This window comes from Tenrec ecaudatus, chromosome 2, assembly GCF_050624435.1.
Source record: "Tenrec ecaudatus isolate mTenEca1 chromosome 2, mTenEca1.hap1, whole genome shotgun sequence".
NCBI lineage: Eukaryota > Metazoa > Chordata > Mammalia > Afrosoricida > Tenrecidae > Tenrec > Tenrec ecaudatus.
Genome location: NC_134531.1, coordinates 68,331,241 through 68,349,324, shown reverse-complemented (window position 1 = coordinate 68,349,324; position 18,084 = coordinate 68,331,241).

Here is an 18,084-nt window from a genome sequence, read left to right as displayed (position 1 = left end):
TCATCTATAACATGGTAAGAAGAGCACCAGTCTTGCGGGGGGTGGGGGTTACATGATATAATAATCCATTCCCTTCCATTCTTTTATCTTGTTGGTGCTTGGGGTGGCGGGGGTGGGGGGATTGGGGCGTTGAGAGCCACCTTGAACCTCGTGTGGAAGGAGTGTACGCAAACTCTGAAGAGATGAGAGAGTGTGAGGCCTTTGCACAGAGCTGCCTGACCATGACTCCCCTTCCACTGAACCAGCTTACAGACACCCCGCCACCACCGCCCCGAGAAGATTTGCTCAGAAGCATGCTAATCCCACTCATAAAGGCCAGGATTTAGGGTGTGGCAGCACGTAGCACAGGGCTCATTACACATAAATGAGTTCTTTATCTTAGACATGTCGCTTTTGCTAGCATTGTCTCCAACTCCTTATCTAAGCCAGACAGGTCACGTTGGTACCCACTTTGCCATTCGTTGTCGCGATGAAATGAGAGCTCGAGCTACACAAAAAAGCATTAGCACGAGGGGGAGTCAAGAAGTTTGTGGGGAAATCCCACTATCTTTTCATTCCATGTTCCTCACAAACCTTTTGGAGGCCTCTCCTGGGCGAGTCCGCAGCAGCTGTCATGCTAAGGAGGCCTAGAGGCACAGCAGTTAAGTAGTGGGCTACTGACCAAAACTTTAGTGATTTGAACCCAGCCACAGATTCTGCTGCAGGGGGACGGGACCTGGAAATCTACCCTGTGAAGATTACAGGCTATAAAACCCTATGGGGGAGTTCTACTCTGTCACATAGGGTCACTCTCATTGGAATCAACTCAATGGCACCTAGCAACAATATTATTATTATTACTGATATCATTAGTTCACAGCAAACCCTCCCTATGACCCAAAAGTACACACCTGTTTCTTCAACCGGAGTTTCCAAAGCCTCCCAGGCCCCCATAGAGACCAATGGTAGCAGAAGGAGTCCCCTTTCCCTGCCACCATCAAAGTTTCTGAAGATCAGCCACCTCAATCGCATTAAGCTCAGCTTCCAGGACATCAGAAACATACTCTGTCTTTCCTCCACACATAATGCACACACTCAGCTCAGTGTAATAGAATATTTTCTAATCATCTGTGTACCCCAGCTAGGAGAGGGGGGTTTGAATGAGGCATGTTATTGGAATTAAATGTCAAGAGTACCAGCTGGCTCTTTCTAAAAATATGGGCTAGAGATTCCAAAAGGTGTGAACTATCATTCAGCGTACAAGGAACCATTTTGCATTTAATTGTTTGCCAGGGAAAAAAAGGAAATTTTTAAAGAAAACCCATCTTCAAACTAATGGCATGGGAAACCATGAGGAAAGCTGACAAAATAGTCCATGCTGCCTCCCAGAAATGATGGGAAATGCTTCCCCATGTGAAGCCTCGCCGTCGTGCCCTGCAGCCTCATCAGCTCAGGGCGGTGATTTCCAAGAGAGAAGTGAAGACGCAGAATCCCGCAGGCCAACCTTTCAGAAGCATAGGAGTCATGCAGGGAGAAAACCTCTCCTGCCCTCTTCCTCATTATCAGCCTTTGCAGGTTAAAAGAGCCATTCCTATGTGAGGCCGGGTCTCCAGCCCAGCCTCTTACTCTTACGGGGGCAAGGGGAACCTCAGAGGAGAGGAGAGAGAGGGCTCAAGACATGTAGACACAAGTAATGGGCCGGTGACACCACCAGGTCCCACCTGATCTGTCTAGGTTGCTTACCTTTGTAGACCATTTGAAGCCCCCAAATAGCCGAGCCCATGAACTGTGCTTCACCAAGTTGCCCATGGGATAGAGAGGATTCCTCTCTCCCCCACCACACCCCATCATTGGCAGCCAGGTGAGTGAGAGAACCGAGGAATGACTGAAAGTCACAAGGCTCCTCCCACCAGAATCCCTCCTCTGCCACTCCTTCCCCATTCCCCCTTTCCTTCCTGCATAACCAATTGCCCGCTGAGCAGATTCCCGACCCTCAGCATGGAGACTTCCTGTGGATCAGAATAGAACCATGCTCAGAGTTCCCAGCTACTGAGTTTGGGGAGTGAAATTACTAGGCCTTTCTTCTGAGGCTCCTCTGGGTGGAGCCACCCCCACCCTCCACCTCCAGTGTGGTTCTCACCTGTGGATACGCATGAGACTTGCCTAGAGAGGTCTTGAAAAATCCTGGGGCCTGCACCACACCCCTGGACATTCTGATAGAGTTTAGGTCTGGAGATGGGCTTAGGCACTGGATTTGTGTGTGTGTACACAGGCGGAGGGTGGAGGGAAGGCATGGCTTTTTTTAAATGGACCTCCAATGATTCCAACGTGCTGCCCTACTATGTGCTGGGTGCTCTTCTAGATCGACAGCAGTGAATAATATAAGCAAGGTACCTGACCTCATGGAAATTATAGTCATGTGGGGCAAGATGGATCATCAATAAACGAATGGTCAAGTTGTTTTCCTATCAGAAAGTAAAGCATGGGGCTATGAAAGAGAGAACGGAGGATGGAGGGATTTGTCGCATTGCCTGGAGTGGCCAGGGCATCATCGTTAAGGGTCATGTACTACACCTTTGTTTGTGGTGAATTCTGTTAGAGCTCGGGACAGGCGCCCTGGGTCACAGGCAGTCGTCTGCTCGCTGGTCCAGCCCTGATTAGACAGGTCAGCCCAGGTCAACCACTATAAAAGGTCTTTACCCTCATACTCCCACCACTGTCGCTACAGAATGCCCCCACCCTCTTTCCCTTTCAACCATTATTAAGTAAACAGCAAAGAGGGCAAATCTTTAATGCTTTAAAAACAAATAAACACACAAGTATTTTACTGCATCTCCTCTGTGAATGAAGCCTTGCTGGGCACCCTGCTCTGAAAAAAGACCCTGCCATGGGCATCCTTTACTGATCACAGTGCACCGGGTTACAATAAGGATTCCACACAGACCCAAGGAGTATGTCCATTTGGATAAGTAGTTTTAGACGGCTCGTGGCTATTTGAGAGAGGAAAAGGAGAATATGAATGTGATATCTCTTTGAAAGAATGAACATAGAAACTTGAGAATATCGAAGAAGCTGCATTTCTGAATGTGGATAGCCTCTCCCTGATGCTGACATCCTTAGTTTTGACAGTTCACGTGCTGGAGGAAGGGATCCAACTGTCTAAGAAGGCCGGTGATTATTTCAACGTCAAGGAAGCTTAGTACAAACCCTCCGAGGTTTAACCAGCGGTGGTGTTTTCCTTTGACCTTGCCCTTTCCTCCTTCGGGTTCAGGGATGAGCATTGTCCCTTGAGGAGATTTTATGGCTGGTTTAACTCACTGTAGCCAAGCCTGCCCACGGTGGCCCCTCACCCTAACCAGTCCTTGTAACTAGTTTTTGTGGTGCTTTTGAGGACTCACAATTCACCAAATGTTCAACTAGTCACTGTGAGTTAGGTGGTTCCAAGCCACTCAGAGGTGTCCTGGTGATCTGCTTCCAAAGCTTCACAGCCTTGCAAGACCTACAGAGCAAGTCTACTTTGTGGCCACCACAAATGACTCAGTAGCAACTGGTTTGCTGGTTGCTTCTGAGACAGAGAGACTGGGTGCCCAAACAATCCTCATTTCACGTCCGCTTAATGCCTAAAGTCCAGATGTAAGTGCTGAATGTTGATCTCTAGCACGAATAAATGCACTATCAATAATGAGCAAAGTCAGCGTCATGCTCCCAGCAACAAATAACCCACAGTGGCGATGTTTGCCTTTGGAATGTGCCACATGGCACATGAACTCATATTGACTCTGAACTGGCAAACCAAAGGCAATGCTAATTACCCAGATGGAGAGGCAACCAAACTTCACATGTGCCCTGAAAGCCACAGGCAACTCTGTTTTCAAAAGTAGCTATCACACTGCCTAGTAAGAGGATCACAAGCATGGACTATGTCTCCAGCATCTCCTTGGCGCTCAGCACAATGTTGGGTGCGACAGGCATAGGGAGCTTGTTGCTGGTTGGGAGAATTTTAACATGACATAACTCGAGTGTAAGTCAAGAGAACACTGCCTTTAATCCAAGGTTCTGTGGAGTGGTCTAAACGGCTTTCAAACCAGAGACAAATGTCTTGGCATCAGAGAAGAGATGAATGGCTGACAGGTGAAACTAAACTTATGTTCGGTCTGGAAGATGGAATGCATTCATGAAAAGAACACTGGAATATTCTTGGATAGGAATCAATCTGAGTGAGCCAAAAAAAAAAATGTCCGTTGGTTTGCCTCATATGAAGAATAGTGAGAGGGGGGAAAAGAAGTATTTTGTCTAGAGCTCAGATGATTGTAGAGAGAAAAAAGGATGAAGTTGGATGAAAAGACTGAAAAACACTCCTAAAGGCCAACAAACGATCCTTGAACTAACTACAAGCTTTTCTTTAAAAAAAAAAAAAAAAGACTTTGGAAATCAGATAGAGATACACACAATTGATTTGGCGTTTACCACCCGCCATGGAAGCTATTGTAAGTAATCCAGGAGTGAATCCAGGAGCACTTGAACTGCAGTCCCCAGTAAAGGGCTGGGAAAATGAGCAAGATCTTGTGACAGCCACCAACAAAGGCGGTGAGGCGGGTGGGGCGGGGGGAGGGTGGGAGGAGCAGGGAATGGGCAAACTGACTTTATAGTCTTTGTCTCTTCCATGCATAAAGTTAACATTCAAGATGGCTGGGAGAGAATGATGCATACAATTTTGCGTTGTTGATCAAAGAACCCCAGAAGAAGAGCTATGTTCAGCCAATAACAGGCAAACAAGCCCTGAACTATGACATTCAAGGCACGAAGCACCTGAGACAGAGAACAATGGAGGCACTCCGTGCAAACTTCGGACTGACTGGGCTTCCTGGACGGCTCCAAGCGACGGACACTGTCTTTCTCGGGAACTGCTCTTCCCGAGAAACAGAATAAACACACAGTGGGCTGTGAGAGTCACCTCCAGAATCCATCTCTGCTTATAAAAAACACCAAGATGAACCAGACTTCAAAGGAAATTACATTCTTGTGATGACTAATCTTACAAAGAAAACAAGTATCCTGTCCATTTGCCAGAAGGTGAGGAGAAAGAGGAGGAATTGCAAGGGTTGTTGTTGTTGTTTTTAATCTAGTTTTACCTAATAGTGATTGCAAAAGAACAGACTAAAATTCTTGTAAAACTAGAAAGCTGCTGAAATTGGAAAATACATCCCTTAAAATTGTATTAAGTGTCAGCCCAGACGCAGAGAGACTCGGGTAGTGAGTGATTCCTGACCTTGAGATGACCGGGCCCTAGGGGAGGCGGCCTATTACACTACTGGGGGAGGAAGCTGCTTGATCAAGGGTGAGGCAGAGGCTGTGAAGGTGGAAGGAAGGTAGGACTAATTTTGTCTGACGGTTGGCACATGCGTTGTTCTTGGAAATTTTATAGTTCTTCGGTGGCGTGGCACAAATAGGGTTGAATACTGACTTTTGAATCTAAGGGAAGTTTAAGCAACTCAACTACCTTAGGGCTTCAGAGAAAGGCCTGACCTTGCCAATGGATGCTCATTCATCACATCCTAGAGGGCTTCCTCAGCTTTGGGGGACAGATAAACTGGACTCATCATATTTGCAGTGTAGGATTCTGTAATTAATGTGAATCTTCACGAGACGATTTTTTACCTGGGATTCCAAAGTCAAAGGGAGTCTATTGTTTTAATGTATATGCATGTAGGCAGTTAATCAAAGGTCAGCTCTACTTTGCACCCTGCTGTAACGGATTATTTAGAGGCGGTTGGCTTGGGGTCAACTGGGGCAGACCAGCTAGTTATTCCTTTCCTCCAGTGACACTGATGTTCTTCTGGACTTCAGGGGACACGCGTATATCTCTGCCAAATACATTTCCAAGTTAATATTGAATACTGATGATATATAATGCAGCAGTCAAGTTTCAACTTTCTAATCAGAGACAAACCCAGTCCGCTGCCACGGAATCAATTCTGACTCACTGTGATCGTGACCCTGTAGGACAAAGTATAACTGTTTTGTAGGGTTTCTAAGACTCGAAGTCTGTAAGGGAACTTTAAGAAAGCCTCATCTTTTTCCCATGGAGCTGTTAGTGGGTTTGAACTGCTGGTTTTGCTGTTAGCAGCCCAATGCATAATCTACCGGGCCACTAGGACTCCTTTTCTAACCAGGTTAAGTTAGAAATATATAGAAAGGTGAATAGCATTACAGACATGTCAATGACTGTCTCAAACAAGCTTGATTCACTTTGGAGACATGGGAGATTCACTTTCAGCTCTAGTAAGAAGGGTTTTACCTGCAAATCTCCAGAAAACCTCCACTAGGTGAGGTTCTCTGTCTCCCTGTCTGCAAAATATTGGGAGCAGTCTCGCTGATGTGTCCAAGGAGGGGTGTCACAGAAAGAAGGCTGCTCAGGTAGACTTCATGGAATAGCAGCGTCTGCTGGGGCCAATACTACTAGGGATCTGATCTGCAGGTCTAGAGACTCAAACTTGCTCCCATTTGCTAAGCGCATTCAGTTCATGGACTTAGGGGGAAATGATTCCCAAGAATGATCCATGAGCTTGAATGCCAATACCAATGTGCTGATTTTCAAGGGTTAGGAGTACATATTTCCTAATAACCAGAATGCTCTTTACATTTCAAGGACTATTGGAACCTTACAGAATATGGCTTATTGGACATACAATTGTAGCCAACAAGTTAGAAGATTTAGAAGGCTAACTTAGTGCACTAGCCCTGCCCCAGGAGATTCGCTCTGAATGTAGCACTGAAGGGAAAATGCTGGGCATTTGCCATTTTAAAGTCTCCTCTTGGAATAGAGCAGGAATTAATATCATCAGATTCTTATGAACTACTTCCCCTTTTCTGATAGATAGACAGACAAACAGCTAGATAGACAACTCTGACTCATGACAATTTTCTGTACAGAGAAGATGCCTGGTCCTCCATCGCCCTCATGATCACAGGCACATCAGGTTGATTGCTGCAGTTATTGTGCTGGTCAATTTTACCAGCAGTCCTCCCTTGACCTCACTGTCCCTCTACTTCACCATGAATAATGTCCTCATCCAATGATTGACCCTGATGACTTGTCAAAAGAAACTGGTGGGACATGTTTTGTTATGTTTCATAAGGTTTTCATTGACTAGGTTTGAAAATAGATCACCAGGACTTTCTTCCTAGTCTTTCTTAGTCTGGAAGCTCCACCAAAACCTGATCACCAAGTAGAAAACTTCTAGTGTTTGAAATACTGATTTCCAGCATCATAGTAACATGTAAGCCACAAAAATGACAGATGGGTAGTGGCCTTTTTATATATGATTTGCATATCACTAGACACATTCTACAGGTATGAGTTAGATTTTTAGAGAGTGAAATGTGAACACCTTGGTGGTTGTTGAATATTTTCCAAACATTCTGAGTTACATTTTTAATAATGATGTCCAGAGCAGCATTTTGAGTGTTTCCTTTATATATGTGTACTTACTTTCAATTTACATTCAGTAACATTTACTCTTTGAATTCTCTGAGCTTTGACAAATACAGTCTTGATAAAATTCACAGTCAATATAATAACAGTTTCATCATTGCACCCAAATAGTCCATCATGGTTCCTACTTGAGTTACTCTTTTCAATGAGGTTCCTTCTATAGATGGCTAACCTCTTCCAGTATATGCTGATTCTTAACATCTATGCAATTAGATGCTTCAACTGGGCTCCAGCTCTTAGTGAGCCTATGTACAAGAGAATGAGACACTGCCCGGGTCTGTGCCAGCCTCACGGTGGTTCTTATGCTTGAGCCCATTGGTAAAGCCACTGTGCCAATCCTTCTCCTCGAAGGGCTTCCTCTTTTCAGCCTGACTGCACTTTGAGGAGGCAGCCAGACGTATTTTGAGTGCCTTCCAACATAAGGGGCCCGTCTTCTGGCACCAGACCAGACCAGGCTCCATGGTGACTCATGGGTTTTCAGTAGCTAATCCCTCAGAAGTGGATTGCCTGTTCCTTCTCTCTAGTATGCTCTTGGTCTGGAAGCTCTGCTGAAATCTTTTCACCATGGGCGACCTTGCTGGTATTCCAGAAAGCAGTGGCATTGCTTCCAGCAAAACAGCCCCACACAAGCCACCGCATAGTGTGACACCCTGACAGGCAATTGGGTCTACCAGCACAGTCTCACCTTTTCTGGGATTATCTACCAGTTTGAGGTCTATCAGACTGAGTGTGCTGTCATCACCAGACATGGGTAAACTGAGGCTTTCTAACATGTGTGCATGTGTTTGCTTAGTTTACTGTTATTGCTGCTTGTTAGGTGTCGTTGGGTTGGTTCCAGTTCATGAGAGCAACCCATGTACAACCGGATGAAACACGTCCTAGCCCGGTATCATCCTCACTATCTCTGCTATGCTCATTTTCATGGTCACAGCCACTGGGTGAAGTCCTCTCACTGAGTGTCTTCCTCTTCTTGGCTGACTCTCTGCTTTACCAGGCTTGATGTCCTTCTCCAGGGACTGTTCTCTTGTTCACAGGCCCCAAGTAAGTGGGACAAAATCTCACCATCTTTACTTTTAAGGAGCGCCCTGGCTGCACTTCTCTCAAGATAGATTTATTCTTCTGGCTGCCCATGATATGTTTCATGGTTTTCACAACACCATAATTCAGAAGCGTCCATTTTTGAACCATCTTACTTATTAATTGTCCAGTTTTCACGTGCATATAAAGCAAATTAAAGTAGTGAGTGAGGTATGCCTTAGTCCACAAAGTGGTATCTTTACTTTTCTACATTTTCAGGGGTCTCTTGCAGCAGATGTTCTTAGGAAGGCTGGCATATCATGTTTAGTTAGACATAAAAACAATTGGCATAGACAAGGGAACCTCAAAAAGTTCGGGGGGAAATTCTGTTATGTTTCTATTCCATTTTTCCACAAACTTTTTGAATCCCACCTCTACTCTAAAGGCATTTCTGCCAAAGGAAGTTGGAGGAAAAGTTTCGCATTCCAGCTGGTGTCCATCTACATAAAGTATGTTAGCTCAGATAGACTTAGGGATAGGTAGTGGAGAAAACTGCTAAGTCATATCTCTAATTCGTTTCCTTCCTTTTAAATGGGTCATGAGGATAGAGATAACCCCAACACACTAGCAGCTGTTCCCGAACTCAAATAATTACACTAATTCCTGCCTTCCAGAAACTCGGCCTAGATATTAAGTACTTAAAAGAAAAATTTAACTTTCTTAAATTAAACCTGCATCCATTTTCACCTCTTCAAGTTAGTGGCAGAATTTTAAGAGAGCTTAATATACCTACACACATATATAAAGCATAATGTATTAAACTCTTTTAAAATATATATTTTTATAGTGTTGGTGAAAATATGAAACATACCATGGGCTGCCAAAAGAAATACACACACATATAAACGGTACATATTCATGTTTACTATCAACAATCCAAACAATACAAAACTAAACTTGACTTTTATTATACTGTGTCCTGTTGGTATTTAAGAATCTTTTTAAAAAATAATGTAAGTACAATGGACTATTTCACATGTGAGTAGTTCCCTTTATCCATTAATATTTTCATACTTTTATAATAAAATTGGAAGAAATTAAGCTTATAAATAAAATGGGGGCTAGAAGTGCATTCTGGGATCCTTAGAATATGGGGTCTGGCACCAACCAGGCATACTGGTCATCCCTTCTTGGTTCCACCACTGGCCCATGGAGTGACAAGGCAGGCTACTCTGTTTTGTTGAGAACATATTGATCTATCTGCCTGATGCAGACAGAGGCGCTTCCATTGCTACCAACCTCGAATACAAGACTGAATCAAAATTTGCCAAATACCTGCCAATGAATAACTGAGCAGTACAAATATATATTAAGACAATATTGTTCTAGCCTGAAATGAAAGTGAGGGGTGAGGAAGCCTCAGAGAACCAGAGGAATATGTGTTTCATCAGTGCTTCACTGTACCCTGGTTGACTCAGTCCTTCCTTGTGACCCTTCTTTGAGGGAATGTCCTATTGTCTACAGATGGGTTTGGGGTTTCTGCTCTGACCCCCCCCTCCTTGTTTTGTTTGTTTGTTTTGGGTTTTCTGGTGCCTGTTAACTGATCTCGTCAATACTTCATGATCGCACAGGCTGGTGTGCTTCTTCCGTGTGGGCTTGTTGCACCTCTGCTAGATGAGCACTTGTTTGACTTCAAGCCTTTAAGACCCTGGACACTGTATCTTTTGATAGCCGGGCACCATCAACTTTCTTCACCACATTTGCTCATGCACCCGTTTCTCTTCAGGATCATGTTGGGAGGGTGAGCATCACAGAATGCCAGGTTGTTCGAACAAAGTGTTCTTGGGTTGAGGGAGGGCTTAAGCAGAGGCTCAGAGTCTGTCCACTACCTCAATGTATTGCCATATAAATATATATACATCGGGCCAATGCCTCTATCTTTATGAATTAATATAGCTACATAAGTGCACACCTATGTTTATGCACTATCTGTAGCTTTGCTTCCTAGACCTTTCCTCTGTTTCCTTTTACCTTCCTCTTGCCCCACCATCACGCTTGCCAGGATCAGGTCCATTGGCACAGATAAGAGCCCACAATACGCAGAATCCAAGTCAGATAAATCCTTCAGGAGCAGAAATGGGAGTAGCGGTACCAGGAGGGGAGGGAGAAGGCAGGGGAGGAGAGAAAGAAGGGGGACCCAATCACAATGATCAATGCACTACCACTCCCCCTACTAGGGGGACCAACAATAGAAACATGGGTGAAGGGAGACAGCAGTCTATGTAAGATATGAAAATAATAATAATTTATCATTTATAAAGGAGTCATGGGGGAAGGGGAATAAGAGGAGCTGATATCAAGGGCTCAAACAGGAAGTAAATATTTAGAAAATTATGATGCCAACATATGTACAAATATGCTTGATACAATTGGTGTATGGAATGTTATAAGAGGTGTAAGAGCCACCAATAAAATGATTTTAAAATAAATAAATAAAAGCTCATGGGAAATTCAGAATTTTTTTTTTTTAAAAAGGACAATATTGTTGAATCATGAGAACACTTCATTCTAAGACACAAAGGATCCAGAGGAGCCTTACAACAAGATCTCTCTGTCTTCCCAGAGAGAATTTGATTCAGTCCCAAATATACCCTCCCTCCCTCCCTGTTACCCCTCCACAGCTCTCTGCCTTTTGCTTCTCTCACTATTGATTCCTCTCCTCACCCTTTCCCACAATCCTCACCTCATCTCTGTTCCCCTCTCATTTGAACACTGAGGCCCATGGTAGCCACATCAGTCAACCACCACCCTCTCAACGATAAAGAAAAGCCACACTGCCTCCTCCCGCGACCCTTTTGTAAGGGGACGTCCAGTTGCAGCATAGCACTGATGAAATATACAACTTTCCTCTAGTTGGTTAATGCTTCCCCACCCCCACCATCTGATCCCAATTCTACCTTACAAACCCGGCTAGACCAGAGGATGTCCACTGGTACAGATAAGAGCTGGAAACACAGGGAATCCAGGACAGATAAACCCCTCAGCACTAATATTGAGAGTAGCGATACCAGGAGGGTAAGGGAAAGGTGTGGGGAGTGAGGGGGACCTGATCACAAGGATCTACATATAACCCTCTCCCTGGGGGACGGACAACAGAAAAGTGGGTGAAGGGAGACATTGGTCAGTGTAAGACATGAAAAAATAATAACGATTTATAAATTATCAAGGGTTCATGAGGGAGGGTGGCAGATGGAGGGGGAATATGAGGAGCTGATATCAAGGGTTCAAGTAGAAAGAAAATGTTTTGAGAATGATGATGGCAACACATGTACAAATGTGCTGTACATGATGGATGGATGCATTGTGATAAGAATTGTACGAGCCCCCAATAAAATGATTTTTTTAATTAAAGATTTTTGGAAGATTTGTAAGCACCCCCCAGAAAAATGATTATTAAAACAAATCACTGCCATCCAGGCTATACTGACCCACTGGGACCTGCTAAGGCAGAGCAGAACTGCTCCGTGTGTGTCTGGAACTGTAAGGATGAGATACCCCCTTACTCACACAGAGTGGCTAGTTGGCTCAAACTATGGACCTCGTGGTTAGCAGGCCCACACTATAACCCACTACACAATCATAGGTCCTTAATAAAAATATATTTCCAATGAAACACTGGAAAACTTCAAAGAGTAAGCATGATGTCTTTTTCATGTGAGGGTGAATATTCATGAATTTGGGGTTGGACAGAATCAGTGTCATGAAGTAGCGATAAGTGCATCTGCCCCTGGTGTGCTGACTCACTGTGGCTCTTTTGTGAGCATTTACTGGAATGAACCTTCGATTCGAATGGGAACTACAAAATACCAGTAATTTTTATCTGGGGAATATATTTTGATGCTGTAGGTGAATTCCCAATTAAAGGGCATTATTAGAAGTTCTTTTCTGTTTGTTTGTTTTTTTTTTCCACACTCAATGTGGTTTCATCTTGGTTAGTCCTTGCGTTTCGAATTGGCTCTTTGAGTTGAAGGAGGAATTGGGGTGGGGGTTGGGTTTTTTAAATCCATTCCTTCCTCATTTCTTTACGAACAGCCTCTATTCAAATGCCTGCTGAAGACCGCACGCACTCTAGTTGCAGATCAATCCAACCTTGCCTCCTCCGCACGATTTTGCTCTGAGTTGCTGTTTGGTCTTTCAAGTTCTATGTGGGAGCCTTATGAGCTGGTACCCTTCAGTTCTCCTCCCTTTCTCCCCGTTTCCGGAGCATCTACCATGTGCAAGGCCCCGTGCTGGGCACTGCAGAGACACCCATGAGGGAAATAGAGCCCGTCCTCGTTCTCCCAGCCTAGCGGGAATTCTGAGAGCTCATTAGTCAGTGGCAGAGTCCAGGGCTCACGGGTAGCTCCTCCTGACTCAGGAAAGACAGTCTCTGGTTGTAGAACAGGGGCTATTCTTTAGCTTCCCATAGTCACTTGTCTTCAAGTCGACTCCAACCTGTTTTGACCCAGGTGCTCGAGCCTCTCTGGATGGAGTCAGAGCTCTAGCCTTTCTGCTACCAGGTGATCTCATGAGCCATCTGCACTCCCCAGCTTCCCACACGCAGAAACGCCAAACCCATTGCCATCAAGTTGATTTCTACTCATAGTGACGTCATAGGACAGAGTAGAACTGTCCCTGTGGGTTTCTGGGGCTGTGAATCTTTACAGTCACAGAAAGCCTCGGTTTTCTTCCACAGAGTCGCTAGGGGATTTGAACAGCTGACCTTATGGCTAGCAGCTCAATGTGGAACCCACTATCCTGAGCCAGATTTCTATAGACTAGTGAAAGTGGCTCACAAGACCATCCTTTGGAGGGACTCTACCTGCATCAAGACATTCTGCTATTAACATGGCTTTGTTGATACCTCAATGTCAATAAATAAAGTCATAGAGCAGGAATGGAAATATTCTGAAGGTGGTAGGTTTAGTTCCATATGGAAGCAATAAGCTCATCTATTTGTCCCTTTGAATGTGACTCTTTCACATCCACAGCTATGACAAGACCAAGCCAGGGTAAATGACTACATGGTGGGACTTGGGAAATCAGATACCAGTCATAGGTGATACCAAGAGCTTCAGCTTGAAATGTCATCTAGCTCCATTCACTGAGCCCTTCTCTCCCGTCCTTGTTTCTTACTTGCCAAAGATACTACACTGCCTAGTGCTTAATTCACGTGTTCATCCACATCCTCTAGTTTAAACTGCTAGGAAATATCCAAGGGTCCCAGTGGCATAGTAGGTTAAGTGCTGGACTGCGAGATAGAAGATTCAAGCCCACCAGTCACTCCTCAGGAGAAGAATGAGGTAGTCTGCTCCCATAAACATTTATAGCCTCAGAAAACCTAGGGGGTTGCTATGAGTTAGAAATGAGTCAATTGGGAGGGGTTTTTTGTATGCAATATCCCAATCTCTCTTCCATGCATGAGAAAATTAAATTTCAAAATCAAGATGCTTAACCTTCCACACCACAACTGCTAACATGAATTCAGAATTTACACCCAACCTTAGATGTCAAACCAAGGGCCTTCCCACATCCCAAAGTTGTCTGCTTAAAAAATTTCAGTTCTTTCTTCTCAACCCAAATTGGTGGGGAACTGTTTCAAAACCTGCCTGCTCTCCACGTGAATGCCCCGGGTCGGCCTGCAGCCAGATCCCTGGGACTCTGAGCTCTGCGTCAAAACTGAAGTCTGGCTCAAGCCGCTCCTCCATCCAAACCCTGTAGCTGTCATGGATGCCCGTGGAGCTATTTCTAGAAGTAAGGGGAAGGGAACATGTGCATGGTGCATACTGAGGTTTCCTAAGTCTATAAATATTTCTGCTGAGGCCACCCAGAATTTTAACTCAACTGATTTTAAGATAAATTACTTCCTGAGGAAAAATATTTTTTCCTCACTCTTCCCTCTAACACTCTGCATTCCCACCAAGGTGCATGCGCGGGCGTGAGAGCGCGTGCGCGCGCGCGCGCGCACACACACACACACACACTTTTAGATATATTTGAGAATGCTTTGCAAAGTTTGTGGGAAAAGGGAATTAAAAGATAGTTAAATTTTCCCAAGGACTCTTTGAAGCTCCCTTTTGTGTGTGCATTCATATGGAAGGCCTTCGAAAACTTCCTGGAAAATATTCACATCTATTAATCCCATCTTTCCATGGACTTTTTGGAGCCTGTGTGTGTGTCTGTTGTTTTTATCCCCCTAGATCTTTTCCTGCTACTAGAGGCCTGATGGCACAGTGGATACAGGGCTGGTGGTTCTAACCCACTCGCTCCTCTAAGGGAGAAAGTTGAAGCATTCTGCTACAGTAAAGATTGACAGCCTCAGAAATCCTATGGAGTCCCAGTCTGTCCTACAGTGCTCCTAAATCGAACTAGAGAGCGTGGGTTTGGTTCGGTCTTCCCCTTATCTCAGCGTGCTCAATGACAGGAATGTTACTAACAGCGTCCGTGGTTGGCTTCTCTCTCAAGAAGAAGAGCAAGTGGATCTAATTCTCTGGTCTCTGTAAAAACCCACCCGCTGCCATCTAGTTGATCCCCGCTCATAGTGACCCTATGGGACAGAATAGAACAGCTCCTTCGAGGTTCCAAGACTAGAAATCTTTATGGAAGGAGACAGGCCCATCTTTCTCTTTCAAATCTGTATGCAGAAAGAGACTATGTGTCCAAGGTCTGGGGAGCTGGCCATGGGTAGATTTAAATGCATTTTTAAACTCTCCCAGAGAAAGATGGGGCTTTCTACTCCTGTAAAGAGTCTTAGAAGTGTCCCACAGGGAGAATTCTCCTCTGTCCTCTAGGGTCAGGATGAGTTGACATCGACTCGATGGCAGTGAGTTTGGTGTTTGGTTTGGGTTACTTTAGAGCAATTAGACTACCACTTCAGGGCCGAGAGAATCATTACAAGAGCAGGGGAAGTTTAAGTTTATGACATTAAAATGGTGGGGAAATGAAAATATATGTTTGTATACTCAGCAGCTTGGTCACTTGGGAGACACAATCAGCTGTTTATATATATATATATTTTTAATAAAAAACATCATCTCTATCTATCAATGTTTCTTCTCTTTACTAGGTCAATGGCGATGAAATCAAAACACAAACACTGACAGTAAATGTGCTTTCTAAATGTACCTTATCCATTAGGAATGCCACTCCTACTACATGAAAACGAATCAATGATAAGATTATGTCACAATTTTCAAATGTTAAACAAAGGCAGTAACAAGGTGCGCAATCCAAAATACTTCACTTTCAAAATCCGTGACAACGTCCCTCTCCAAGTGTGTAATTTTCCAGGAGAAGATAAAAGAACGTGGTGTAAAGATTTCAAGCCTCATCAGCCATACTTTCAAGTATCTTCTGAACAATAAAACACACAAGAGACTCGGGAAATTCTGGCCCATGCTATAAAAAGTGCCTTTCTTACACTGCTTCTCAAATCAAGGCCCCTAATGGAACTGAGTCGTTTAAATTAGACCAAACCAAGTAGAGAACCAGTTTGCTGGGGGTTTGCCGCAGTCACTTGTAACTCAGAGCGCTTTTCTTAAGTCCACATGGGCCTTTGGGGAGTAAGAATGTATCTCCACGGGGGAGACAAAGCAAAGTGTGGCCAAAATGAAATTCCAGAGAAAAACTCTGTCATATTCATTCTCTATCTCAATAGGACACATTTAGCCAATTGTCCGAGAGCCAATTATTTTCCTAGGTGCAATAAAGTGTGAGGACCAGGGTCACACCCTCTATAACTCTGTGTGTGTCTAGGGATCAGGGCCGACGTCCGGACCATGAAACCCCAGGAGCCCCTGCTGTGCCCGTTCCTGTGCTGGAACTTTCTGTCTGGTAGCAGCAGTCCTGCCTGGCTCATGTTCATTTCCATGCCACGCGCCTTGCGGTTTTCTAACACGTTGCTCAACACGTTGCTCTCCCATCATGCTTATCACTTCCTGCCCCTGGGTCTTCAGGCAGCAGTGGTAGAAGACCTTGAAGCAAGAAGAAACAGGTCACAGGGCTCTGCTATTAGTTATGAAGCCTAAAATCTATGGCAAGCAAGCCAAGGCTCTCTTCTCACTCACACACGCACACACTCACACACACACAGCCAACAACAACCAAACCATATTAGCTGCCATTGACAATATGCTGACTCTCATAGCGACCCTACAAGGCCACCGTAGAACTACCCCTGTGCGTTTCCGAGACTGTAACTCACGTAAGCACAAAGCAAACATTAATTGACATGGTTTCTGAGCTCACCAACAATTTCACATAACAGCTTGGAATAATGCCCAAAGAGTCACATAAGAAAACCAGTTGCTAGCAAGTCGATTCCAACTCACAGTGGCCCCATGTGTAACAGAGTTGAATTAGGTTCCATGGGGCCTACAGTGGCCTTTCCCCTCCCCTAAAGTCTACTGTTAGGCCTTTCTTTCAAGGTGCTTACAAATAGACTTGAACCTCCAGCCTTTTGGTTAGCCACCAACCAGGCACTCCATTCAGAGGACACATATTTTCCCCTCGGTTTCACTGTTTGTGTTTGAACTTGTCAATCAAAGGTAAAATGATGTCATTTGTTTCCATCGTGCTGCAGTTTGCAAACCTCTGGAAAGGGCCTCCAATTTGGGAATATCTAGGTACTTTAAAAAACTGTACTGCTTGACCAAGAGCTCTAACAAATCCCTGCAATGTCTCTCCCACCTGGCGCCCTCATTGTGAACTGCTCGGGATAGCCAGTCCCCCAGGCTAGAAGCCTGAGGCCCTAACTCTCTCTCAGCCTGGTCTCTCGTGGCCCTACCTGGACATTACACTAGGCCAGGAGGTTTCCTGGGAGCTTCTCATGCCCGCAGGGAACCAAGTCTGCTCAGAGAGAGCTTTAGACACGGACTGTCACAGAAATGTGATAGCTGCTCATTGGTTCATTCCTCCAGTGTGTCTTAAGGAGGATCAGGTCAAGGAGACATAAGAAAGGCAACATGCCCCTGGGTTAGACTCCACCCAGCCCCACACTGTCTGCCTCAGGTGGTCACCAGGGCACAGCAGCTGAGCAGAGAAAAGGCCAGAGCTGCCAGAGTCACCCAAAGGTGATTCTTAACACCAGCCCAAGGGGAGAGACACCCACAACCTCTTTGAGAAACTCGCAACCTGGGAGCTTGCCTCCTGACCCTGTTTCTGGTTAAGGATGAGAAGGTCTGAGCATAAATACCAAGGTGGCTTTATCACGCTGGTTTGACTCATCCGCTCTTCTTCCTCACGTGGATCTCTTCCACTCAACACCTCTCAGCAAGCTCCTCCCATAGGGTAGAGGCTCAGAAAACCCGCAGGGTTGCGATACGCATGACAACTCTATAGCGGAGATGGTCCTGGAAACGGGTTCCCTTGCGAAAGAAAGCGGCCCCAAAGGTGCGCTTCTCTCCCCATGAACAGGAGTCCTGGGGGCACTGGGAGTTAGTCTGTGAGTGAATCACAGGGTGAGCAGTTAGAAATCTACCGCGGGAGAAAGATGAGGCTTTCTGCCCCTGCAAAGAGTGACAGCCTGGGAAACGCAGAGGGGGCAGTTCTCCCCT